This window comes from Rattus rattus, chromosome 3 (genome assembly GCF_011064425.1).
Source record: "Rattus rattus isolate New Zealand chromosome 3, Rrattus_CSIRO_v1, whole genome shotgun sequence".
NCBI classification, from domain to species: Eukaryota; Metazoa; Chordata; class Mammalia; order Rodentia; family Muridae; genus Rattus; species Rattus rattus.
In genome coordinates this window covers 116,142,836-116,170,622 of record NC_046156.1, presented here as the reverse complement: position 1 = coordinate 116,170,622, position 27,787 = coordinate 116,142,836, and the positions used below count along the sequence as shown (strand labels likewise).

General features: G+C 45.6%; 1 non-coding gene and 1 pseudogene across 1 annotated transcript; one reads left to right on the top strand and one right to left on the bottom strand.

Annotated features, from left to right (window-relative positions):
• Positions 1 to 4,088: 4,088 nt before the first annotated feature.
• On the bottom strand, positions 4,089 to 4,225 carry LOC116897555. Its single transcript, XR_004387568.1, has one exon. It is a non-coding gene; the product is annotated as a small nucleolar RNA SNORA17 (small nucleolar RNA).
• A 15,116-nt stretch (positions 4,226 to 19,341) lies between these two features.
• LOC116895514 lies at positions 19,342 to 27,666 on the top strand (annotated as a pseudogene).
• Positions 27,667 to 27,787: the final 121 nt, after the last annotated feature.

The following is a 27,787-nucleotide window of genomic DNA, read 5'->3' as shown; positions in this document are numbered from 1 at the left end:
CATGGATGCTCAGCTGGCTCCTTCCCTGGTCCATGGATGCTCAGCTGGCTCCTTCCCCTGGGCCATGGATGCTCAGCTGGCTCCTTCCCCTGGTCCATGGATGCTCAGCTGGCTCCTTCCCCTGGTCCATGGAGCTCAGCTGGCTCCTTCCCCTGGTCCATGGATGCTCAGCTGGCTCCTTCCCCTGGTCCATGGATGCTCAGCTGGCTCCTTCCCCTGGTCCATGGATGCTCAGCTGGCTCCTTCCCCTGGTCCATGGAGCTCAGCTGGCTCCTTCCCCTGGTCCATGGATGCTCCTGGCTCCTTCCCTGGTCCATGGCTCAGCTGGCTCCTTCCCTGGTCCATGGATGCTCAGCTGGCTCCTTCCCCTGGTCCATGGATGCTCAGCTGGCTCCTTCCCCTGGTCCATGGATGCTCAGCTGTCTCCTTCCCCTGGTCCACGGATGCTCAGCTGGCTCCTTCCCCTGGTCCATTGCTCAGCTGGCTCCTTTCCCTGGTCCATGGATGCTCAGCTGGCTCCTTCCCCTGGTCCATGGATGCTCAGCTGGCTCCTTCCCCTGGTCCATGGATGCTCAGCTGGCTCCTTCCCCTGGTCCATGGATGCTCAGCTGGCTCCTTCCCCTGGTCCATGGAGCTCAGCTGGCTCCTTCCCCTGGTCCATGGATGCTCAGCTGGCTCCTTCCCCTGGTCCATGGAGCTCAGCTGGCTCCTTCCCCTGGTCCATGGATGCTCAGCTGGCTCCTTCCCCTGGTCCATGGATGCTCAGTTGGCTCCTTCCCCTGGTCCATGGGCTCAGCTGGCTCCCTTCCCCTGGTCCATGGATGCTCAGCTGGCTCCTTCCCTGGTCCATGGATGCTCAGCTGGCTCCTTCCCCTGGTCCATGGAGCTCAGCTGGCTCCTTCCCCTGGTCCATGGATGCTCAGCTGGCTCCTTCCCCTGGTCCATGGAGCTCAGCTGCTCCTTCCCCTGGTCCATGGAGCTCAGCTGGCTCCTTCCCCTGGTCCATGGATGCTCAGCTGGCTCCTTCCCCTGGTCCATGGAGCTCAGCTGGCTCCTTCCCCTGGTCCATGGATGCTCAGCTGGCTCCTTCCCCTGGTCCATGGATGCTCAGCTGGCTCCTTCCCCTGGTCCATGGAGCTCAGCTGGCTCCTTCCCCTGGTCCATGGATGCTCAGCTGGCTCCTTCCCCTGGTCCATGGATGCTCAGCTGACTCCTTCCCCTGGTCCATGGATGCTCAGCTGGCTCCTTCCCCTGGTCCATGGAGCTCAGCTGGCTCCTTCCCCTGGTCCATGGATGCTCAGCTGACTCGTTCCCCTGGTCCATGGATGCTCAGCTGGCTCCTTCCCCTGGTCCATGGATGCTCAGCTGGCTCCTTCCCTGGTCCATGGATGCTCAGCTGGCTCCTTCCCTGGTCCATGGATGCTCAGCTGGCTCCTTCCCTGGTCCATGGATGCTCAGCTGGCTCCTTCCCTGGTCCCTGCTCAGCTGGCTCCTTCCCATGGATGCTCAGCTGGCTCCCTTCCCCTGGTCCATGGAGCTCAGCTGGCTCCTTCCCCTGGTCCATGGATGCTCAGCTGACTCCTTCCCCTGGTCCATGGAGCTCAGCTGACTCCTTCCCCTGGTCCATGGAGCTCAGCTGACTCCTTCCCCCTGGTCCATGGAGCTCAGCTGACTCCTTCCCTGGTCCATGGAGCTCAGCTGGCTCCTTCCCTGGCTCCTTCCCCTGGTCCATGGATGCTCAGCTGGCTCCTTCCCCTGGTCCATGGATGCTCAGCTGGCTCCTTCCCTGGTCCATGGAGCTCAGCTGGCTCCTTCCCCTGGTCCATGGATGCTCAGCTGGCTCTTCCCTGGTCCATGGATGCTCAGCTGGCTCCTTCCCTGGTCCATGGATGCTGCTGGCTCCTTCCCTGGTCCATGGAGCTCAGCTGGCTCCTTCCCCTGGTCCATGGAGCTCAGCTGACTCCTTCCCCTGGTCCATGGAGCTCAGCTGCTCCTTCCCCTGTTCCATGGAGCTCAGCTGGCTCCTTCCCCTGGTCCATGGAGCTCAGCTGGCTCCTTCCCCTGGTCCATGGATGCTCAGCTGACTCCTTCCCCTGGTCCATGGAGCTCAGCTGGCTCCTTCCCCTGGTCCATGGATGCTCAGCTGGCTCCTTCCCCTGGTCCATGGATGCTCAGCTGACTCGTTCCCCTGGTCCATGGATGCTCAGCTGGCTCCTTCCCCTGGTCCATGGATGCTCAGCTGGCTCCTTCCCCTGGTCCATGGAGCTCAGCTGGCTCCTTCCCCTGGTCCATGGATGCTCAGCTGGCTCCTTCCCCTGGTCCATGGAGCTCAGCTGACTCCTTCCCCTGGTCCATGGATGCTCAGCTGGCTCCTTCCCCTGGTCCATGGATGCTCAGCTGGCTCCTTCCCCTGGTCCATGGATGCTCAGCTGGCTCCTTCCCCTGGTCCATGGAGCTCAGCTGACTCCTTCCCCTGGTCCATGGAGCTCAGCTGGCTCCTTCCCCTGGTCCATGGATGCTCAGCTGACTCCTTCCCCTGGTCCATGGAGATGCTGGGTCAGCTGACTCCTTCCCCTGGTCCATGGAGCTCAGCTGACTCCTTCCCCTGGTCCATGGGATGGTACTGCCCACATTCCAGGTGGCTCTTCCACCTCCAGTTAGGCCTCTCTGGAAATACCTGGGTGATTCTAAAGCCAGTTAAGTTGACAGTGGGGATTAATTGCTGCACAGGGATAACATAACTTTAACCCTTTGATTTACTGGTCGGCAGATTCCACTTTTTAAAAATATTCTATTGGTTCTTTGTGAATTTCTCATCACGTACCCAAATCCCACTCATCTTCCCCCCTGTTCATGCCTGTCCTCTACCCTTTCGATCTCTCCCCCTAATAGAGGGGGAAAATCCTCATTGTGGAAGCTGTAGTGTGTCACAGGGTGTCCCACAGTATACTTTTGTCCACACTTCTTCGCTTGCAAGTGTTCATTGCAATGACTTGTTGGTCTGTTATGAGGCATCTGGCATCTGCTACTCTATCGATACTGGGACTCCTCTTGGAGATTATGTCGCTTTGAATCGATAGGAGCAGCCCCTTCCTAGACTCCAGCAGTTCATTGATGGTGTAGACGTTGGGGTGGGCCACTTAAAAACCCTGGATCTGGGCCTGAGAGATATCTGAGATGGTCAGTCCACTGGTTCTTCTGCTCTTATGTTCCTTGGGGCCTGTTCACCAGCAACCCCCACCACCAGAGCAAGCTGTACCCTGTTGCCCAGGCAAGGAGCAGAGCCTGCTCTCCTGAGTGCTGCAGAGGGTGAGGGGCAGGGTCTGCTCTCCTACTCTCACAAGTCCAGGGCCAGGTCTCCCATGAGGCCCAAGTGAGGAGTGGGGCCAATTCTGTATAAGCTTCAGAGGTCGATATGTATGTCCTAGGGTGGGAGTATAGACCAGGCTGGCCTTTGGCACTAACACATCCTTGCTGCTGCAGGGCCATGGACACATGTGGTCTCCAGTGACATCACAGGCTAGGACCCCACCATGGTGAGATCATGGGCTGTTCACATCGGGCTGTTCCTCACTACCCTCAAGTCTCTAGTTCTGCCTTTCTTCATTGTGCCCACATCCTTCTGTTTCTCTTTTTCTTCCATTTCTCCACCACTTGTTCCTCTTAGTGGTGTATGGGCTCTCTGAGTGTCTGAGGTCATCTCAGGAGTGGAATCTCTGAATGTCTAGAGTCTCAGGAGTCTAGTGGTCTCAGGAGTGCTAAGCCCCACTCATACATTACACTGCTGGGCAGGGGTCATCTTGGGCATGCTTCTCCCCTCCCTGTTCCTTGAAGGTTTACGAGGCAGCAGACTGGTGTTCATCTCAGGCTAGCTCCCTGTCCAGGCCCCACGTGCTGGTCTGGTGGTTATCTAGAACATGATTCTCACCAGAGTCTGCCTGAGTGGCCCCATGCAAGAGTCATTTGTCTTGGGCTCACCCCTGCCTGGGGCCCGAGAACCCAGCTGTGGTCTTGATCCCCACCATCCGAGCCAGGCAGACCTTTGAGGTGCTGGACTGGTGGTTATCTCAAGCTTCCTTTTGTCAGGGACTGTAAGGCTACTAACCATTCAGACGTTCACAGGTCAGAACACTGAGCAGAGACAGAGCCTCTCTCCTCTCTGCCACCTTCCGAGGCACAGGCAGGTGACAGAGCGGCCACACCTGCAATGCCTCTAAGGGGTGATAGCTAATTTGATGTTTTAACCCTAGCTAATCGCCAGCATCATTCACACTAACTTGTAACAGATTTGGCTCCTTCAATGTCCAGTGTGCTATGCTTGGTGCATTTGTAGGATGTTTTAGGAGAGGGAAATAAGAGCACTCCCCTGCATCAGCTTATATTAGGGTTCAGTGGTACCTTGGCAGGGTTCCTGGTTCTTAGTTCCTGAAGCAAGGGGTCGAGCAGAGACGTTTGGTTATATTAGAGTCAGGGATGGTGCATTGGGAAGAAACATGTGCCTGAGGGAGGAAGCAATTTGGAGGAAAGAGAAACAGTTTAGCTTCAGGATTGTTCCATAGTGCAATGAGTTGGGGCTTTTATGTCACATAGGGGAAGCTTTTGGCTCAAATAGTCTCTCTTTGCTTTGTTATATGTAGTTCTATATGTATGTCCTTAGCATCTTAAACCTCTGCCCAGGGATGTATGTTTGAATATTATAATAAGCTACAGGTCACCTTCAGACACCAAAGTACCTCTGTGCCTATGCTCTGTATGGGCCTCTGGCAGGAGGCCCCAGACAGACAACTGTTGTAAATATGCGTATGTAAAATGTGTGTGTGTGTGTGTGTGTGTGTGTGTGTGTGTGTGTGTATACATACTCAAGGCTGGTGCAGGCACGGATCAATTTATTTGGCATAGTGTGGCGGTAGGGGGAGGGGAGTTGGGTTCCTACCTTTCTTCTTGCCAACTTTTCTTTTCATATGCTAATTCTGCAATTCAGGCCTGTAGTGTTCTCTTCCATGGTTTTCTTTAAGTAAAAACTTTCTTGGAGGAGAGAAGGAGAACTCCAGGTTTTGGAGAATGACGTGTTTGGCCCCTCCCTTTCCGGTCTGCAAAGCCCTTCTTTGCCCCACTCCTACTGCACCGAGCCCCTCTCGGGAGGGAGGCTCCTTCACAACATCCCTTCCTCCTGACTCCCCGGTTACACTGTTGTCTGCCTCCTCTCAAGGTCCCAGGCTTGCATTTCTGAGCTACCTGTCTTCTCACTTCCTAAGGGCTCAGACAACAGACTTCAGTGACTCATGGCGGATGAACCTGTCAGGACCTCCACAGTATGTCATCTTCCCTGTAAACTAGGGCTTGTGGGCAGAGGTATCGAGGCCACAAGAAGCTTTCATTTTCATCAGTAGGTCCCCTGTGCTCATCAGGACAACATGAGGTTCAGTAGACTTTAACTGCGCCCCAGTCGAATATCTTGCACTCACCTGTAAAGCCTGGAAGTTGGTCATGTGACTCATTGAGGTCAGGGGTCCTTTTAAGGATTTACAGTTGAATTTCAAACCATGCTATATTCCTATGTTTGCTTAAAAGTTATTGGGAGCATAAATTTTAAGTGCAGTCTTTACTGAGGAAAGATACCCTGGATCCCTGTAAGCATCCCTACACTGCACGTCCAGCTCCTTCTGGTGAGAATCCAGCCTCCTGTCTGATGCTGTAGTTCACTCGGTCAAACTCAGCACAGTGCTGACATTACCCGGGAGGGAAAGAGAGGAGCTGGGTTAGACCAAATGGGGCCATTGACCCTCCCCCATCCACCTGCAGGAAGTAATTCTGAGGCATGTTCAGTGTCTTGAACTGCCCTGTGGTTTTTGCCCAAAGCCCAGTGCAGCACTGAGGGAAGGGTCCTGGCAGCACCAGGCCACATTGAGATCCGTCCTGGCTTGCAAAGCTGGCTCAGATCCAAACCTTCTTCCTTCCGTGCTCCGCAGGAACGTATTTTATGTTCACGGCCTCTGACTTCACATTTGGAAGCGTGGTCAAAAGGGGGGATACTAGGTTGATTAGTTGGCTCAAGCGGGTAAAGCGCTTGCTGCTCAAGGCTGATGATAGACTGAGTTCGATTCCAGGAGACAGGGGAAAGGCGGAAAGAAAGAAAGAACTCACTCCACAAAGTGGTTGATTCCCACTGCGTCATATGCACACCAGCATTCATACATCTCACACACCACACATGCACACACATGCACACACACACACACACACACACACACACACACACACACACACACACATACACACACACGAGAAACTGAACCAACGCTTTACAAAGGATCCTGCTTATTGTAAGTGAGCGTGGTGTTGCGTCGGTAAGGATGACTGGAGGGGGGATGGTATCCCACGTACCACCTGGATTTACACTTCTGCTGAAGTAAAATTTAATTACTCTTTCAAAGGCAGGAAAATATTCCATTGCCGGGAAATATGGCATAAAGGATTTCTGCAAGCTTCCTCTGGGTTTTTCTTACAAATTCTAAATGAGAATTTTCTGCCAATTTTGGGGCAGCAGCAGAGGGGCCGACCAGTTTTGCCAATGGTTTTGATTATGGATTGTCTATACTGCGTCAATAAAACTAACAAGAGCTGGGGCTGATGGGCACCGGGCTTTCTTAAAAAGCTAATAAAAATTACAGGCAGTGGGAATACATCTTAGGTTTTCGCTGTTTTTCTTATACTGCATATGGAAAGTCTATTTCTCAATATTTTAGTGCTAGGAGCACAATAACCGGAGAAGACTATGTTCTCTTCAAAGTGCCAATAAGAATTCAAACTGTCATTTTCCAGCACAACCCCAGGCTGAAATCAACCTGTTTTATGGTGATCACTGGCTCTGGCAGCAGAACACAGCAGAGGTGTAGAGGACTGATCAGGTCCCACCCTCCCGAGATGTGCACCACACGGGGTAGTTCGTGTGATTTGAAAACACAGAGTCTGCAATACTGTGGTGTGTGTCCACCACAACAGCACTGCTCCCAGAAGATCTGCAGGCGGACGTTTCCTAGGCGGTTGAATCATGGGAGTTAGTGAGCAGTGCCTTGCGCTGGGGAGATCCTGGTGTCACTGTGAAGGGAAACCCACATCCATTGCTCATAACCACTGTGGTATCAGGCACGGAGACAGGAAGACAACATGCCACATGGCAGTGACAGGAAGCAGCTGTCTCGGCCAAGAGAAACACTCCGTTCTCACCTGCTTCCCTTTCTCAGTGTAACCGGAGCCCCTTACGACACAGGTGTCCTGGCATGGGGTGGCCTCAGATGGCTATTAAGTGTGTCACAAGAGGAGAGAATAAAAGATTTTAATTCCTTTAGTGGTCATATGTCTCATATTATAGACCCAGATGGAGGGGTAGCCAAATCTTCTTAAGTTCCATTTTTTTTTTTAAAATCTAAATTTAGTAGTGCCATAACCATCAAAGACACTGTGCCAGTAGCTAGGACATTTTCCTACAAGGAAAACTTAAGGAATAGATTATTTTAACTGAAGAGTCTTCCAGACACTGAAGCTATTATACGGATTGGGCACATTTTACTCCAAAACATACAAAGAGGAAAATCAGTTACTTACTTTGTGTTTCTGAAATAATGTTGATTAAACAAACAAAACAAAACAAACAAACAAAAAAAACCAAGTTAAAACCCCAGAAAATTGACAATAAAACGAAAGCCCTCCCAAACTGACAAATTTGAAATTCATAAATTCAGATGCCACATCTTTAGCCAATCATTCAACAATATATTTGGAAAAAAAAACATTGTGATCGGGTTGAATTATTTTTTCTGGTTATGGGTCAAAGCCAAGAGTCATCAATTCAAATAGCAAGGCCTTTGTTGAACCTCAGAATCCAGTCATGGCAAGAGTACTTAGTGAGCTGTAAATTACAGGCATATTATTGATAAAGGATATTTGAGAAAAAATATACTGAATATAACATTAAATTATAAATATTGAAGATATTAAACTCTTAGAAACTACTAGAATAAGGAAACGATTACTTTAACATTGCTTCATAATCTTAATACAATGGATCCAACCCAGAGTCTTGTGCTTGCTAAGAGATATCCCTAACCCAAGAACTGACATTTGTAGAGGTTGGAAGGAGGTTAAAAAAATGAGCTGTGGTTGGAAAGTGATTTAGTTGCGTGAGTTAAGAAAACCTAGGAATTCACAGATAATCATTTCAAGATTGCTGGACGGAGTGAAGGCATACACAGACCTGCCCAGGAACCTCTGGCTGAGTGGGTATGGACAAGGGCTAGCTTCTAGGGGAGGGAGAGTCAGTCTCCTCTCTCTCTCTCTGTCTCTCTGTCTGTCTCTGTCTCTCTGTCCCTCTCTCTCTCCGTCTCCCCGCCCCCAGTCTCACTAGGTACCCCTAACTGTCTTGAAACTCTCTGTGTAGACCAAACTTGTCTGGAGCTGACAAGATCCACCTGCCTCTCCCTCCCAGGGGCTGGGATAAAAGGCATTGGCGAACATACCTGAAGACAGGTTTGTCTGTTTGCTTGTTGGCTCCTGTTAGGTGGACCTCCCGTGATGGCCTTACATGCATGTGTCTGTGGGCAATGTATAGGCAGCACAAGCTGGACTCTGTGGGTTACAGGAAAGAAAAAGAGGGTACAAAGTTCAGAGGTGGTGGAGCATAGGAGGCAGAGCTGGGAGACATTAGGAATAGTAGTGCTGGCGAATAGGACCCGAACAGGTTGCATGTGTGTACGGAATCTCGAAGTACTAATAAAATATCATGTAAAAAAGATACTCGACAGAAAATCATTTAAAAATAAATTGTTTGGTGGGGGCCTAGAAGATAGCCCAATTGGTAAAGAACTTGATGTACAAGCATGAGACCCCGAGTTCACATCTCTAACACTCCTGAAAACCGGGGTGCAGCGTGTGCTCCTGTAACCTCAGCCCTGGGGAGGGAGAGGCAGCTGGGGCTTGCTGGCTGCTTTCTCTCCCTAAGTTGGGAACTATACTACTAGGTTTACTGAGAGACTCTGTCTAAAAAAAAAATTAAAGTGGAGAAAGACTAAGGAAGATGCCTGATGTGGACTCCTGGCCTCCACATGTATGCATAAACACATGTACACGCAAAATAAAATATGTAAGAAATTGTTTTTCGATCAACCAAAGATGAGTACTTATGAAATGGAGTCAAAATGCCCTTTAGTGACATTGGAGATACCAGATACCTGGAAACATCTTAACAAACTTCATTAAGCTCTGTACAGGAAACTTATAGAATTATGTAAACATATGTGATACATCTCAATGAAACGAGACATTAATATTCCAGGATTGATAGAGTCAACGTTGCAATAGTTTGTTTTTTCATTATTTTCAAATTTTTATTTGTTCTCGTGTGTATGCATGCACGTGCACATGCTCACACTCACCAAGTCTGCATGAGTATTCACGTGGATGTGCTACAGTACAGCTGTGGAGGTCCGAGGAAAACCTTCTGAAGTCAGTTTTCTCTTTCCACTCTTGTGTGGGTTCCGGCGATTCCACTCAGGTTGTGAAGTTTACATCACCAGGTGACAAATGCCTTATCATACTGAGCCATCATGCTGGCTCCAGAAGATTATTTATAATTTGACAAGTTGGTTCCAATATTTATATAGAAGCACCAATGGTGATTTGCTCTGCTAAATACCAAACTTATTATAAAGCTATTATTGTTAAGTGAGTCTAGTAGTCATAGAAATATGCAAATAGAAGAATGGGATGAAAAGAAAGAATGGCTTACAAGTTAGAGTGGTTAGTTTTACTTATTCCCTTCACAGTGGAGAATCCCCTGAGACTGCAGTCTCAGTAAAAGACAAAAGATTGAGTCAGATTGACCTGTAGGCATGCCTGTGAGTGTCTGCCCATGTGGGTGGAACAATTCCTTAGGCAGGGATCCTAAACTCTGTAAGAGCAGAAGAAGCTAGCTGAGCATTCCTGACTGCGAATGCAGTGTGACCGCTGTCTTGAGCCTCTTTTGTTGCTTCCTCCAGTGATGGACTAGACATGGAACTGTAAGTCAAAACAAACCCTTTCTCCCCTAAGTTGCTTTAATCAGAGCATGTATCATAGCAAGAAGAAAAGAAAGTAAGACACAGAGGTGTATACCTTGCACGGATATTTGATTTATGATAGCAATGCATAGCCAGTTAATTGTGAAAGAATTTGCTTTTCATAATCATAATAAAAGAACAAGTAATTAACACTGACAAATGGGATGGACTGTGACCTCACACCATCTAAGCAAGCCACTACAGGGACTGTGGCGGTCTGAATGAGACCTCTACAGGCTTTCGTGTGAAGCAGAAATCTCCGATTTCTTTGGAGAATTGGTTGTGTCATGTGATGTTTTTTGGAAGCTGTCTTATGAGGATGTTTTGCTGAGAACAGACATGTGGTGTTTCTCTGGAAGCTGCCTGGAAAAAGGGCATATGTGATATTTTGCTAGAGTGGAGCTTGAGAGGACATGTGATGTTTGGAAAGGATATAAATATAACCCAACAGGCAGTGGATGACTCTGTGTGGTATTGGTTCGCCTTACATTCTTTGCGGGTCATTGTTTGTCATGACTTTGTAGAGAGAAAAGCATCGAAGAACTTCTGATGATGTTCTGGTGGCTTCTTGCTGTTTCTGTGAACTTGGGCTGATTGGCAGAACAGGGTGGGTTCTTCTGGGTTGATTTGTGACTGGTGTTTGTGAGTGGATTGAACTATCTACCGCTGATGATTTGTGTGAACTAAGCTGCTGATATCCTGACAATCCAGATTGGATTTGTCTCAAAGAACTACTTCTAAACATGTCCACCTCCTTCTTTGCCCCATTAACCTTTCCTTTCCACTACCTCTGGTGGGTGGTGGTCTGAGAGGGAGGTTAAAGCATTAAGTACACTTATTAAAGTAGGTTTTGAAAAGTGTAAGCTGACACGTGTGTTTGAACATTTGGTCTTTAGCTGATAGCACTGTGTAGGGATTTAAACACACACACACACACACACACACACACACACACACACACACACACACACACACACACACACACACAGCCTGGACTCTTGTTTTGGATCTCATCCAGTAGCTTGTCTAGGTGCCCAGGAAGCCCCAGGTCCTTCTGTCTCCACAGGTCCCCATTGCTGGGATGACAAACGTGTGCTGCCTTGCATGCTTGGGTTTTTTAATGTGGGTTTTGGAGCTTTTAACTCAGGTACTTGAGAGACAAATACTTTATTTGCCTCTACAGCCTGGCCACGGCCTTTATTTATTTTTTCATAATTTCATAAAATATATTTGTATTATATAATTTTTCTCCTCCAACTCCTCCCTGATACTCTTTTACCTCCAAAACTCATGTTCTTTCTCTCTTAAGAAGAAACAAACAAACAGCACAATGAAACAGAGTCTGATTTGTCTTGATCAACTACTTTAGAGAGTGTGGCCTGCCCTGGGGTGTGCTTGCTACACCCAGTGTCACTCTACTGACAGAAACTGATTTTTCCTCTCCCATCAGCTATCAATTACAAAGAGCTTCTTGGCTGTGAGTGGGAATTTTTGTCTATGTCCCTTCCTCTGTACTGAGATTTCTGTCTGGCTTGAACTTGTGAAGGCCTGGTACATGCTCTCATGGTCTCATGAGTTCATCAATCCTGCTGCATCTGGAACGGATTGTCTCTTTGGAGTCATCCACCACCTCTGGGCCATACAATCGTTCTGCCTCCTCTTTCTCATAGATCTCTGAGCCTTGTAGGGAAGACATCGCATTACTGGATGAGATCCAAGATAAGAGTCCCAGCTGTGTGTGTGTGTGTGTGTGTGTGTGTGTGTGTGTGTGTGTGTGTGTTTGTTTAAATCCCTACTAGGTTCTGGGATTGCAAGTGCCCCTGTGTTAGTTGTTTTTTGTTGGTATCCTAAATGCTCCAGGTCTCTCACTCTCTGCATGTTGTCCAGTCATGGATATCAGGAAGCAGTTGCTCTGAGGGTTGAATGATGCTCCCATCTACAGGAGTAGCAATATGCCACTAGTGGTTGTCTTCTGACTATCTTTGTTTAGCAAAATAACAGTAGTATGTCTTTTCCTCATGACCATAAGGTTGTGCTAATTTGTAATTTGAGCCAAAGGAGGTCGAGTAGGTGGGGGATATCAGTCTACCAATCCATGCACCAGCATTTTACAAGGGTTTGCCAACCAAAATAGCTCCCAGAGGCCTCTTGTTTTCATTAGAACCAAATTTATCTTTATGAAAGAGCTTCAACTTTTCTCACAGCTTTATTAACTATTCGACTCTCCTCTTTTACTCTTATTTCCATTATAGTAACTGTACTTTTCCCTGTTCTCATAGGGAATATGGCTGCCAGATGCTTTTCTAGCAGAACATAGACTCTTCCCCAGGGACACTCGCTGTGAGAGGAAAATGCTGGATTTTGCTTCCATGGCAACCGTCTGAAGAATATATTCTATAATTGCATTTTGTTACTGACTGTCATCTGTCTGGGGTATGTGCTGTTACAGTCTACTGTGATTATTGGGGTAGCACCACAATTGAAACAATACTCTGGGTTGGACCTTGAGTCTTCTCCACAGGCCGAAGCATTGAAGATTCTGTCTGTAGTATTGTGCTTTGGGGACGTGATGGAGACTGATGTCAGGGTCCATGTATTCCCGTGTCACCTGCATGTGGGAGACAGAGGTCAATCTCAGCTACCATCGTCAGGTGTCATCTACTTGTTTGATTCTACTTTATTTTAATTAATTAATTAGTTAATTAATTAATTTTTTGTGACAAGGCTCACTTGGCCTGGAACTTATCAAGTAGTCTAGTTGAGCCCCAGAGATCTGCTGTCTCTTGTGTTGGGATCGTATGCTTGTTTATTTGTTTTTAATTAAAAACATTTTTTAATGTGGATTCTGGGGAATGAACTCAGTCTTTATGGCTGTAAGTCTTTGATTATGTTATCACTTCAGCTAAGTTGAAGGAACCATTCAAAAGATGGAATCTAGTAAGAGAAACCCCCATTTCCTCCCTTACGTTCCCTCTCTTGTTCTTCGTGGTTTTGCGTGTGTGTGTGGGTGGGGTTGGGTGGCAAGGGAGGGAGAGACAGAGAGACTTCTAAGTGGTTCAGGCTTCTCTCAAACATAGAGGGCATTTTTAAAATAGTTATTGGCCATTCGTGTTTCTTCGACAGCTGTCCATTCAGTTCATTTGCCCATTTATTCATTGGCAGTTTTCTTTCTTTGGTATTTAATTTCCACAATTATTTGTAAACTTTCAGTATTAGCTTATACAGGAACAATTTTTATTTTATTTTATGAAATTAAAATTTTTAATTTTAATTTTCGTGAAATACTATTTGTTGCTATTTGGGACTGGTTTCTGTGCTATTGGTATTCTATTCGAAAAGTTCTTGCTTACCCCAGATATCTTTGAAAGTATCCTCTGCTTTCTTCTAGAAGTTTTAGTGTTTCGAATTTCAAATTAAGGTATTCTACCCCTGGGGTTGGGGATTTGGCTCAGTGGTAGGCGCTTGCCTAGCAAGTGCAAGGCCCTGGGTTGGGTCCCCAGCTCGAGGGGGGTGGATCGGGGGGGAAGGGGAGCTGGGGGGAGTATTCTACCCTTTCATTGAGATTCTAATTTTTTTCTTAGGTAGAAATCAAGTATTTCCAGAACCATGTGTTGATAAACTATCCTCCTGGCTCTATGCATGTTTTTGTTTTCTCAAAAATTGAGTGGGGAAAATATTGTCATTTTCTTTTCAGATCCTCTATTCTACTCCACTGGTTTTCTTTCTCCCTAAAGCTCTGTAGTAGATTTTAGGTCCTATCTGTAACATCTCCAGCTGTGTTCTCTCTCCTTAGGTTTGCTTCCAGTACTCATGATCTCTTGTGATTCTAAATGAAGTTTTGTAGTTTTTGCCGACTGTGAAACATGACATTGGAATTTTGATAGGTATTGCATTAAATATGTAAATTAGTTTTAGCAGTAAGATCATTTTCACAGTATTAATTTTTCTAGCCTATGAGCATAGAACATCTTTCCATGTTCTAGGATTTTCTGTGGCTTCCTTTCACTTCTTTAGTTAGATATATTCTTTTTTTAAAATTGATTTTACCTGATCTTTTCTTCAGCTTTCTTTATTCATTTATTTTACGTACATGAGTGCTCTGTCTTCATGCACATCAGACTGTACAATCAGATTCCATTATAGATGGTTGTGAGAATTGAACTCAAGACGTTTGGAAGAGTACTCAAGTGCTCCTAACCACTGAGCCATCTCTCCAGCTCCTAGATATATATGCTTAAATAATTAGTTTTTTTTGGAGCTATTTTGAATGGAATTTTTTTCCTAATTTTATTCTCTGAGAGTACAAAGTTGCTATAAATGAAAGCTACTTTTTAAATATTGATTTTGTATCCTGAAACTTTACTGTGTTTATGAAGTCCAAGAGTTTTCTAGTAGACTCAGTTGGGTCTTATCACTTAAGAATCATGTCATCCACAAATACAGTTTGACTTCTTCCCATTGTATTGCTATCTCTTTTATGTCTGTCTCTCAAATGTCTGACTGATACAGCCGAGACCCGGAGTGGTATGTTAGATAAGAGCAGAGAGGTTGCATGTCCTTGTTTGGTCTTCATTTTGCAGGAAATGCTCTCAGTTTGCCTTCATTTGATAGAAAGCTGGCAGGTGTGCCTTATCTCTCTCTAAAGGCTCCATTTTACCATGGAGGCATGAGCCTTGTCAAGTATCCTTTCAGTGCTGGTTTGGAATGACTATGTGATTCTGTTCTTACGTATATTTATATGCTTTATTATAGTGCTGATTTATATATACATATTGAACCAGCCTTGCTTTTCTGGAACGAAGCCTGCTTGCTATGAAGACAGAGCACTCATGTATGTAAAAGAAATGAATAAAGACATCTGAGAAAAAGATTAGGTAAAATCAATTTAAAAAAAAAGAACATATCTAACTAAAGAAGTGAAATGAAGCCACTGAAGATCCTAGAACATGGAAAGATGTTCTATGCTCATAGGCTGGAAAAATTAATATATAATCTTCTTAATGTGTTCCCAAATTGTTTTCAAGGATTTTTTTTTGAAAAAAAAAATTGGATTTATGTTCATCAAAGAAAATGGTTTTGATTTCTCTCTGTGTGTCTCTGTGTCTGTGTGTCTGTCTGTGTGTCTGTCTGTCTGTCTCTCTCTCTCAGCATCTTTACCTGGTTTTGGCATTAGAAGAATACTGACCTCATAGAATGAATTTAGTAGTGTTTCTTCACTTGTTATTATATGGAATAAATTTTGAAGAGCCGGACTGAGATCTTCCTTAACAGCTTGATAGGATGAGCAGTGAATCTGTCTGGTCCTAAGCTTTTCTTTGAGTCGAGGGTTTAATGAAAGCTTCTATCTCACTGCTTGAGTTGGTCTATTTAAGTTAAGTTATTAAAATTAAATCAGCATGATTTAATTTTGGTAGATGGCATGCATTTATTAATTTTATTTCTATTGGGCTATCCAGCGTTTTTAGAATATAAGTTTTTGTGGTAACTTCAAATGATGATCTGTAATTTTGGAATGAATTTTTAAAATGAAGTTGTGGGCATCTTTGCCGTGTAAGGTATAATGTTATATATTTCAAATGATCTGCTTTTTAAAAAAATAAAATGCTCTTTTGATGATAAGGACTCATTTATTGATTTTCTGTTATATTTTAGATATTAAATGTCACTCTAAAGACACATATTGCAAAGACTTGGTCCCTGGCTGGTGCCACTATTTGGAAGTAACTGGATTGTAGAAATTATAATTTCATCAATGGATTTGATGAGTTGGGCCTAGTGGGAAGGAGCAGGGCATTACGGATGTCCTGGAGTGTGGATGGTATATTATGGATATACCTTGCCCTTGACCCCTTCTCCCTCTGCCACTTTGGGACCCTGCTTCAATGCAGATGCAAGAACCAGATGACCATGGCCAAAGGCCCTGGAACCAAGGGCCAAACCAAATCTTTCCTCTTCTCCACCTGTCCCTCTCTGCTCCATTACAGTGACAAAAAGCTAACCTATGTTGTAAAAAACAAGCACTCCTTTTGGCTTATGAGTCATAGTTAGGACCATGAACATCACTGCAATTGCAGAAATTTCAGTGTGGAGAAGATCATTCAAATTTATTACAAGTTCTCCTTGTCTTCTTACCCTCACAATCAATGTTTATATGCTTTCCTGGGGTGGGTTGGGGGGGCAAAAGTAGGAGCAAAAGCGGAGTAGTTAACATGCTAAGAAAGGGACATGGTTTAGGATTAGGGGAGGGAATGAGTTAACTTCAGAGCCACTGAACTGCTCTGTGGTGGTTTGTGGAGCTCTAGTGAAGCACCTCCATGCTGAAGTCTGACAGCTTTGGGCTGGGAGGAGCTCTGGGGAGCACCTCCATGCTGAAGTCTGACAGCTGTGGGCTGGGAGGAGCTCTGGGGAGCACCTCCATGCTGAAGTCTGACAGCTGTGGGCTGGGAGGAGCTCTGGGGAGCACCTCCATGCTGAAGTCTGACAGCTGTGGGCTGGGAGGAGCTCTGGGGAGCACCTCCATGCTGAAGTCTGACAGCTGTGGGCTGGGAGGAGCTCTGGGGAGCACCTCCATGCTGAAGTCTGACAGCTGTGGGCTGGGAGGAGCTCTGGGGAGCACCTCCATGCTGAACTCACAGCTCTGGGCTGCAGGGGTGGGCATTGGTGGGGCTGGGCCTTGGGAAGGCATCCATCAAGATGTCACCTCACTGGACCCATGGGTCCTGTAAGCCTCAAGGTTTGATGAGAAGTTTCCTAGCTGGCCAAAATAAGAACAATTTCTCTCTTCACACATTCTTTAAAAAGTGTTTTAAATCCCAGGAATATGAAATTTACATAGCTTTAACACATAGTTACTGGTTATAATGACCTTTAAGTCAGAAAAATTAAGTTATAGTCTTTAGGTAGCTTGAGTTAGGGCCAGTAACTTTTATGACAGTTTTCCTGGGGTTACACATAAGCTTCTGCATCTTTGTTTCTCTGTGTCATTTGAAACATACAGCTCTCAGAGACCACTGGGAGGGCACAGCTTCTGCCAGCCTTCAGGAATCCACCAGGATTGAATGGTCAGTGTGGATTCAAAGGAAAGGTTTGAATGCTGGGACTTGTATTTGGTCCCTGATTTCTCACTTTCAGGGGCAACTCAGTCTATCACCACACACTGCATTGAAAAACTAAACCCACAGTTGAAATTATACAAAATAATCACTAGGAAGCAGCACACAGAGATCCCCCTGGCACACAGCCATTCCATTTGAAACTGTTCTGCGGGAGCTCTGATTTGTGGCGATTCTAATGAAGTGCAAACAGTTTGCTAGCTCCATATAATCTTTAAACATGGGCAATCGATTGTGTTATTTGCAAAGAGTTTACCTCCCAGCCTGCAATGGTGCTTAAATTCCTGCTCAAGAATGGAGAGCAGTTTTTGTTTGCTGGTTGTCGCTTCCTAAGTGGTAATTCCTGAGGATAGTAAGATGGCTCAGCGGTTAAGAGCACTGGCTGAAGCAACCAGAGCTTCCAGGGACTAAGCCACTACCTAAAGACTATACATGGACTGACCCTGGACTCTGACCTCATAGGTAGCAATGAATATCCTAGTAAGAGCACCAGTGGAAGGGGAAGCCCTGGGTCCTGCTAAGACTGAACCCCCAGTGATCTAGATTGTTGGGGGAGGCGGCAATGGGGGAGGGTTGGGAGGAACACCCATAAAGAAGGGAGGGGGGGGGATAACCGGGAAAGGAATAACACTTTCCGAAATGTATATAAGAAAACTCAAGTTAAAAAAAAAAATAAAAAAAAAAAAAAAAAAAAAAAAAAAAAGAGCACTGGCTGTTCTTGCAGAAGGCTCGACTTCAGTTCCCAGCACCCACGTGGTGGCTCACAACCATTGTAACTCCAGTAACTCTAGGGGGAATCTGATACCTTCTGACCTCCAAGGGCACCAAGCATGCATGGGGTGGACGTATAGACACCCTCCTACAGACACGGAGGCGGGCAACATCATACACATAAAATAAATCTAAAAAAGTAGCAATTCCAAACTTATAAAGTTAAGCTGTAATCTTGACTATTTGTCTGAGTGCTGGAAGTTGGGCATTGGGCAATAACTTTTCAACCTTCGTACCAAGACCTTAATTTGCCACGATGGTAAGTTTTAGCTTTGCTTGTCTTTACTGTCAAACCCTGAGAATGTTAGTACGTGGTACCCACACTTAAATCATAATAAGAAACCTAGATTTGTTTGCAGTTTTTTTAATCCGTTGTTAATAAGCCCCAAGGAACACAGCCTTGTCTAATAAACACATCAAGCTAATGGGTACCAGAGCCGTTCAGAGGAGGGTTTGTTGTTTACTGTTTAGATTCCAGTCAGAATTAATCAACAATGGATGGGGCCTGCTGCATTTATTAGCAGCTCAAATCTCTGTGATTTAATGCCAGGTCCTTTTGACTCATTCCAGTGAGTGCTGGCAGGTTTACAGCGTGGATACATACTTACATCCTCCGGCCTTAAAAAGAAAAGGAAAAAGAAGGCCTACACGGAGACCACAGGATTGGCAAGCATTTTCCAAGAGCCATTTTGAATTTAGCCCCGCGCAGTGAGCCTGTGAATAGGAAGCAATTGATTCAGGAACAGTGGAGCCCTTTTTTCCCCTTTCCCCCCTTAGTGCCGAGGAAGCCTTCAGCCGTGCAGATGGCTGGCTGGCATATTCCATCTGCTTTTGTCTTTTTTTTTTCGTGTGGTAGTGCTTTCTTCTCACACTTTACATTGCCTTTCTCTTTTCTCTTAGCCCCACGCTTCCAAATTTGGGGGTGGGGGGACAAGGAGAGGTTGCAGGGCCTAGCAGAGAGCCTGGACCAGCCACAGACTCTTTCCCACAGGTTGATGGCCTGCTGCTAAATCGCTGGCAATGCCACCTGCCTGTCACGGTCAACCCCAGGATGTTCTTTGTACAAAAGTGTCCACTTTTGAATGAGTCCTCTGGAAGCAGATACAGAGATTAATCTAGAGAACCCCTACCCCACCCCAGAGACTCCAAAACCCCCAGCCCTCCTTGTTCAATAATCCTGCCTCGGGACATTTACTTTTTCCAAAGTGATCTCGTTTCTCAGTCACAAAGAGTAGTGGCATTCTTTACCAGAACCTTCCACAGCCTGTGGACATCTGTCCTGCTTCTCAGACCTGACTGTGTTGCCACAGCAGATTATTTGTAGGAAGACATTATTATCAAGAAACTTCATCAGTAAAAACTAGATGAAGTCTTTGTTATTCTAGAACCATCTACCTCCCTCAGGGACAAGACTTGCCACGGCTTCCCTCATTTCTTCTTGGGGGTCATGTACTGAGGCTTGAAAAAGGTCCCATGGCCTTGAACTCACCGAGTAGATGAGGATGACCTTGAACTCGAGCTCCTCCCTGTACCTCAACCTTTGGAATGCTAGGACTACAGCTATGTCCTAGTGTAGCTACTTTATGTTGTCCTGGAGTCCAATTTAGAACCCTGCTTCTGTTAGGCAAGGATTCTTCCCTGATCTGTATTTTGGCCCAGTACTTACACACTGAGTTTGAGTCAGTCTCTGTCTTTGTCCCCAGAAACAAACGTTTCTTTCCTCCTCCTGTTGTATTTCATGGACTTTCCTTCTCGTATAGAAATACATTTCGAAGGAAAATGGATACTTGTTCAAATATGTTCATGTTACATACTTCAGATGTATCTTTAGGTTTTAGTAGCAAATCTATGTGAGGATGAGAAACCCCAGCCTGTTTGCCACCTGTCTGTCCCTCTCCACCAGCACTGTCTGTCTGAAGACAGCTTCCTTCATCAAACAGAAACTTTGTGTGTACTTTTGCTCCTCTTTCTCATAATTGATCCAAAAATGGGGAATAAATATGACTTTGAAATAGCCTACTGGTTTTCCCTTCCTGAGAATCGACTCTTCCGTTTATGTGGGAAACGTGTACAGACAAGCCCCTTCTTCCTTATCACTAAGCAGCGTGTGTGATGTGTTCAGCCAAGGATAGAAAAGGATCTTGTTCTGTGAATACTGGCGGAGGATCAGCCAGCTCTCAGCACAGGGCTGCTTTCTCCCTGCTCAGTCATTCTTCACAGATCCCAGCACTTTGGTTTGTGAGGCACATTCATTTTGGCTCTTCCATGCTTCATTTTCTTAGTAGCTCTTTTTAAAAACCGTGTGTCAAAGGCATTGTGAAAAAGCAGCTGGGCCTCTCAAATGAAAAAAAAATGTATAAATGCAAAACCAAGAACAAATTTCTGGCTAAAGAAATGAGAAAGTTTGTTATATCTTTGAAATGATAATAATAACGATTAATAATAATTAATAAAAATAGCTCACAGCAGGGGTGAAGGACAAGTAAGAAGGACCATGTTCAGTGAAATGTGCAGCAGCCACAACTGTAACCAGGGCAACACAGTACAGCTACCCCCAATGGGGGACCAGAAAGATCCCGTGATCCTTGTGTGCCAGCTCCAGTGGATGGCTCTGATCTTTGACATGGACTGTGATTGATACATTGAGGGAGATCATGGTGCACACAGGAAATTGCTCCCATGCGGGTAGTGTGTTATTGCGTGCTGGCCACTGGGAATAGAGAACACAGGAGGCAGACGAACTTGCTGGGGAGCTGCAGGCAGCTGAAAATTCATCTTTTTTTGAACTGGTACATACTTCCTCTCTAGAGCTCATCTGTACATTTTGCAAGATTACAAGTTGGTCATTAGCTGAGCAGTGGTGGCACATGCCTTTAATCCCAACACTTGAGAGGCAGAGGCAGGGGGATCTCTGAGTTCGAGGCCAGCCTGTTTTATAGAGCAAGTTTTAGGACATTTACTTGGGCCAAGGCTACACAGAAAAAGTTTGTCTTGAAAAACCCAAATAAAACAAGACAACCCAAACTGATCATTAATGCAACCATTATTAACACGTTATCTGACAAATATAATATCTTGCACTAACAGCAAAGGCTGGTACTAGGAATGGTGGCTTGTACCTGCAATCCTGGCACCCAAGAGTCTGACACCAGAATATTACTAGTAGTCTGAGGCCAGCCTAGGCTACATAGTGAGTTCCAGACTAGCCTGAGCTATACAGAGAGACTGAGTCTCAGTTTCCTCACCCTGAGACCCACAGAACAGCAAAGGCAGGAAGTTCCTGTAGCTCCTCATCACTCTTCACTCACCTGTGCTCTGAGCCTATTCATCTCAAAAACAAGATGGAAGGTGATATCTAAGGTTTCCATGCACTGTACCCTGCACACGCACATACGTATATGCATCTACACTCATACGAACAGACGCTCACTAACACACAAAAAGAAACAAAGGAAAAGAAAAAAGAACCCCTCTTTCCTACCTTTGTGTGTTAGAGCCCTTGACTTTGCCATTCAAATAACAGTTCTGAAGTTTCTGAGACACCCGGCTATGGAAGACTCATGTTAACTTTCTGAGTTAGTGTTTGACTGTTCGCCTGCTGGGTCTGCGGGGACATCTGCAGAGGGCTCAGGTCCCACATGGAATGTCGTCCTGTGATCAAAGGACATGTGCAGGCCAAGCTACCCTTGTCTTAGAGGAGATGCTGCCCCTGTGTGAACAAAATGTTTAAAAACTGTGTGTGTGCCTGTGTTTATTTTGGGTAGTCAGTTTCCTGTCAGTTTTGGGGGAGCATTTTAAGCCATGGCATGGTCATCTCAGTGCCCTTGGCCGGCCACAGAGGTGGCATGAATCCCTGGATCAAGTGGTTCACAGATAGTAGCAATGCTGGTAGCATACAGAAAGCAGACAAGACCAAGAGATTGTGGAGGTCAATTGTAGACTTTGGTGACATGTGTTGTTGCCCAGGTGCTCCTAGACTTTGCTGCTGTGCCAGCTGGATATTAAAATGTGTTTCTGCCCTCCTGTTTCTTTTGGGAAACACTGACTCAGATCTTAGATGCACTTTACTTTTAAGACTCACTGACTACTGAGGCAGGTATCCTTTCGGCCTAGGATTCTCCAGCAAGCCTCAGGCTAGTGAGGTGCTAATGGGGTGTTAGTACTGGCCACCAGACTGAGGCATCAGACAGGCTGCTAAACACACTTTGAGTGGGCCCTAATGGTATGATAAGCAAATTTCCTGCCTTGTAAGGCCTGAGATTTGTGTCCTAACTCTGGGTTACAGAATCTAGACTAACACATTGATTCTTTCTCACTTAGGGAAGTAGTCACAGCAGAGAGTGGCTTCAAGGCCTGGACTTGCTGGGTTTGATTTGGTGATTCAAGCTTCCTATAGGCAGCCTTTAAGTGGTTAATTGCAAACCTGATTAGGTGACCCTTTCACACCTCTCTGAAGAGAGAAATAGAAGCACAAGCCATAGCCATACCCTATAAGACGAGCTTACTGCCATTCTCAACTTTCCTCCTCCCTAACTCACTCCCCTGCATTTTGTCTCATCCAACACTAACTAAATAAGGTCAAAACTACCTCTTGTTTATCTGAGCCCTAGTCTGCAGAGTGGTGACTTATACACAGTAGATCTGGATGTTTAGTGTATAGACATGAATTGAACCCCCAGCTCCACCCCTGTGTGTGTGTGTGTGTGTGTGTGTGTGTACACATGCACTTACATGCATTTTCTGTGTGTGCAAGCATGTATGCAGGTCAGAGGTCAACCTTAACTGCTGTCCCTCAGATGCTATCCTCCTTAGTCTTTTTTCTTTTGATTTTTAAATTTATTTGTATGTGTATGGTGTATGTGTTTATGGGTGTGTGTCAGCTAGTTTTATGTCACTTGACACAGGCTGGAGTTATCCAGGAGAAGTGAACTTCAACTGAGAAAACACTCTCATAAAATCAAGTCAACCTCGACGGGGCCTCACGGTTTTACAACGAGTATTTTGTCAATGGAGCCATCTCCAAGCCTAGATTAACTTTTCATATAGGTGAAAAATCCTTTGAGGTCCCCAGTAGGATTCTGAAAACTAAAAGGGCCTGTGCCTTCGCGTTAAGGCAGACACAGGACAGAAGACCCTTTGGTGTTTAGGCTGCAGTCTCTTGCCTCAAATGAAACTTGGTGGGGATTCCTGAGACCAAGCTTTACAGTGTGTCATGCTCTGAACGTCCCCACAGCCTCACATGTTGGTCTCTACTGGCCAGTGCTCCTTTGGGTCTTTGTGTGTCATAGCCTAGCACCCTTCTGCCCTTAGCTCTCTTTGCTTCCAGATCTACCAAGAAGTGAGCAAATTGCCCTGCAAGCTGCCACCACCTCCACCACCACCACCACCACCACGACCACCATCACCACCATCACCATCACCACCATCACCATCACCACCACCACCATTCCAGCCTCCATGCCTGACCATAATGGACTGTAATCTGAAACTTTAAAATAAACCACCCCTCCCTCTAGTTGCTTCTGTCACAGGGTCAAGAACATTAACTAACTCAGAGGGTGAGGGCCCAATGGGAGGGGCACTGAAGTCTTTCCCCTGGGGGGGGGTGTGAGTATGTGAAAGGTGTCTTTCCTCAAGTATCGGCCACTTTTTTGTTTTAACACAAGATCCTCATTGACTTTGATCCAGGGATCCCCAAGGATCCTCCTGCCTCTGCCTCCAAAGTTTAGGATTGCAAGTGTCAACCTTATTGTACTGGTGTTTTTCTGGCATGTATGCCTATGTGAAGGTGTCAGATACCCTTGAACCGGAGTTATAGACAGTTTGGGCCACTATGTGAGTACTGGGAATTGAACCCAGGTCCTCTGGAAGAAGAGCCAGAGCTCTTACTACTGAGCCGTTTCTCCAGCCCTTACTCTCCCTCCCCCTTTTCCTGAGTTCTGGGATTGAATTCAGGTTCCAGTGCTTGCCTTTCAAGCATTTCACAAATCTAAGCTACCCCCCTCCCCACATTTGAATCTTTATTAGTACAAATTCCTTTCCTTCCATCCAAAGGGCAACTATATCTGAAATGTTTTAGTAAGGACAGGAACTGTGCCTGTAGATCAACCCATGGCTAGCAGAATTTGAGGTATCCTTTTTGAATGATCACATTTTATTAAAAGTATAGACTTTGAAAAAGTAGCAGGTTCATAGTTCACAGCTGAACTGAAATAAAGGCATAGATTTTTCCCATCATGCCCATACGCACATGTAGCCTGTCTTAATGCCAGAAGGGACCATTTCTTACAATTGGGGGATCACAGAGGTTTACTGTGGGTGGTCTGTGCTTAGTGGCTTTTGACAAGGGTACACTGTCAGGTGTCTACCGTAGTGCCCACTGATCAGCCCTTGCCTTAAATGTCTGCTCTGCTAATTCATCTCTCCCCCTTCAAGTTCAGACACCGTTCACCGTTGACATGCTCTAGCTTTTTCAAAATGACACATGACTGGACTCGTGCAACATCTTTCAGACAGCTAATTTTGGGTGTTACCTTGCCTGGGTCAGGAGATGTCTAGAGAACTGGGAGTGTCTGTGAGTATTTCCGTAGTATAGGTCAAAGGGTAGGAAAGACCTACTTCTGCATAAATGGCACGTGGACGTTAACCATGGCTGTCAACTTGGCACACCTAGGAAGAAGGACCCTGGACCGAGGAGCTGCCTCCACCCGTTTGGCCTGTAGCTATGTCTGCAGGAACATTTTCTTAATATTTAGAAGGAAGACCCTCACCATTACTCGACAGGTGGGCTGAGCATGTAGAGGTGGAATGGAGGTGGCGCAGCCTTTAACCCACTTTAATCCTAGCACCTGGGAGGCAGAGACAGGTGGATCTCCGGTATGAGGGTCAGCCTGGTCTGGAACAAAGGAGTTCTAGGACAGCCAGGGCTACACAAGAAACACTGTTTTAAATAAACCAACCATCTCAAACCAAAATAAAACCCCAAAAACAAGCAAAAAACAAAAACAAACAAACAACAACAGAACAACAGAAAGGAAGAGAAAGAGAGAGAGAGAGAAGCAGCTAGCAGGGGATCAGGCCACAAGCCAGCAGGGGAGCAGACCAGTAAGCAGTTTTTTCTCATGGTGGCTGCTGCAGTTCCTACCATGGCTTCTCTGGATGATGGATTGTAACCTGTAAGCCAAACAAACCCTTTCTTCCCCTGCAGTTGCTTCTGGTCAGTATGTCATTCTGGCAACTGATGAGCCAGTCTGCCTCCATCTTGTGCTTGAAATCCATCTGACAGTAAAGGTAGCTAGGCTCATCCTTGTTTGTGTGTAAACCTCTATTTCTTAAGGATTGGGCTATGCTGTGCCCCACCTGTGACCTGAACTACACATGGCTCTGTACTGCCTGTTCCTGGAAATGGCAGCCATGTTATAACCATCCTGTGACTCCTACCTTTGCTTCAAAAGGTTATGACTACCAGTCGTTATGACGACCTTGTCAGGGCCACCTTGCAATCATGTCCCTGTTTCAGGAGTTGTTATGACTGCCTTATGCTTGTGTTCTGCTTCTGTGACCCTGCCTATGTTGCCCACCAAATCCCCCTAGGTCTGAACTATAAAAACCTTGTCTTCCTTGTGTCTAAATCTGGCCACCCATGTACAAGAATGAAAATGCTTACTTTAATTAGTTGCTTGTTTTAATTTGGCCATGATGACTTGGGTCAGTGGTCTTTTTTCTCACACCTTTGGGGTTAACAGCAACCGTGAAGCACACTGGGACAGGTGCCATCAGACCAGTCCCAACAAGAATACAAAGGAGAGGAAAACGCTCCTGATACAGGTACTGGTCCCCTCGCTTGCTGTGGACATCAGACGTGGATTCTTCTGCCTTTAGAATTTGATTTGTTGCCATTTGGGGATTCTTGGGCCTCTGAATCTCTCCCTCATTCATTCTGCCTCCCTCCCTGAGCCCTCACCCTCACCGTCTTACTCTCTAGTCCAGGCTGTCTTTGAACTCATGATTTTTCTACTGTCATTAGAGTGGTTAAAAATTCAGTACTCTGTGGCAAATCCTGCATGGCTGAGAGGATGTTTTGGGCAGTCTGTTCGTTTGAGGGAAGCCACAGCTGAAAAGGAGGTCACTGTGGAAAGACTAGAAATCTTCAAAGCGGCCCGCCCCGTCCTTGTGGACAGAGAAGAGGAAGCGGGGGAGAAGACGGGCTGACTACTCTCAGTCAATCAGTTGCCAACTGCTCATAGAGCGTGGCACCGTGTTTGTGTGGAGAGGACAATTTCTGGTAAAAATAGAAAAAAAATTTTTTTTTGAAAACAGTTAAAGCTCTTTAAGAACAACTGTGGGGAGTTTTAATCACAGGGTGGTGGTTTCTTTTCTGAAAGAAGAAACAGACATTTCCATTTTGTAGTCAGTGGGTTTAAAGGCCTGAGTCCTTCAGTCAGTGTGGAACATGCCAGCCAGTGGGATTGTAACACCATGGAAATTGTGAGCTGATAATGTAACATTCTCACTTAAAAAAGCAAAAAAGCAAGTGTTCCTGTGATTGTTTTTCCCCCCTCAGAAACTTAGATCATTGCTGCATTTAGAAAGAAAAAAGTAAAAATATCAGACATAATTTTTACTGTTGTCATAGAAATAGAAATCTTATTATAGGCTAGATTTCTTAAGATGGTTAAGTGTTTTTTTAAAGAGGAATAACCATCACCCTTTAGAGACAGAAAAAGCAGCTTGTAAATTTATTTAAAAATTGGTGCAGGGAGCAGGGCCAGCAGTTTTGAGCACTGGCTACTCTTACAGAGGACCCAGATTCTGTTCTCAGCACTACAAAACACTCCACAGCTTCCGAGGACTCCAGTGGACACTGTATGTTTGTGGTGCATGCATACACACAGGCAGAACATGCATGCACATAAAATAAATGTAAGTATTATAAAAATTACAAACAATTATGCTTTGCCTATGAGAGTTTTAAAGGACATGCTGACTAAATTGTAAGGTTCTAAGTTTCTTTGTGAATTATATTTATTGGTTAAAATCTTTTTGTAGTTCATTGACCAATTAGACATCTCATAAAGATTTACTGACTGAGTTCTGAGATGTTTAAAGTAAAAATATGCATTAATCACTTAAAAATATCACACACAAGCAGAGACTAATTAAGATGATAAAGACATTATTCTTTAAAAAAAAAGATGAATGCCCCTTTAGTGGCCATTGCTGGATCGCAGCTGCCAAGATGTTCAGTCCCTTCGGGACTTCTGACCAAAGCAAGAACTGCAAACAGAATTTCAACGCACCTTCTCACATTTGGAGGAAGATTATGTCTTCCCCTCTTTCCAAAGAACTGAGACAGAAATACATCACTTAGTCTATGTTCATACAAAAGGATGATAAAGTTCAGGTTGTTCGAGGACACTACAAAGGCCAGCAGATTGGCAAAGCGGTCCAAGTGTGCAGGAAGAAACACATCCTCTCTGACATATTTCATGGACATCAAACAAGTCCAGCGAGAGAAGGCTAATGGCACAAGTGTCTGTGTGAGCATCCATCTGAGCAAGGTGGGTATCACCAGGCCAAAGCTGGACAAGGACTGTAAGAAGATTCTGGAGAGGAAAGCCAAGTCCTGACAAGTAGGGAAGGAGAGGGGCAACTACAAGGAAGAAACGACGGAGAAGACGCAGGAGTAGAGACATCTCATGCACGGCTTTCATTAAAGACTGCTTAGGTAGAAAAAAAGATGAATGTGGACATTAGGTGCAAAAACAATGACTTAATGGCCTTTTCTCTTGGAGCTGACAGCATCATATT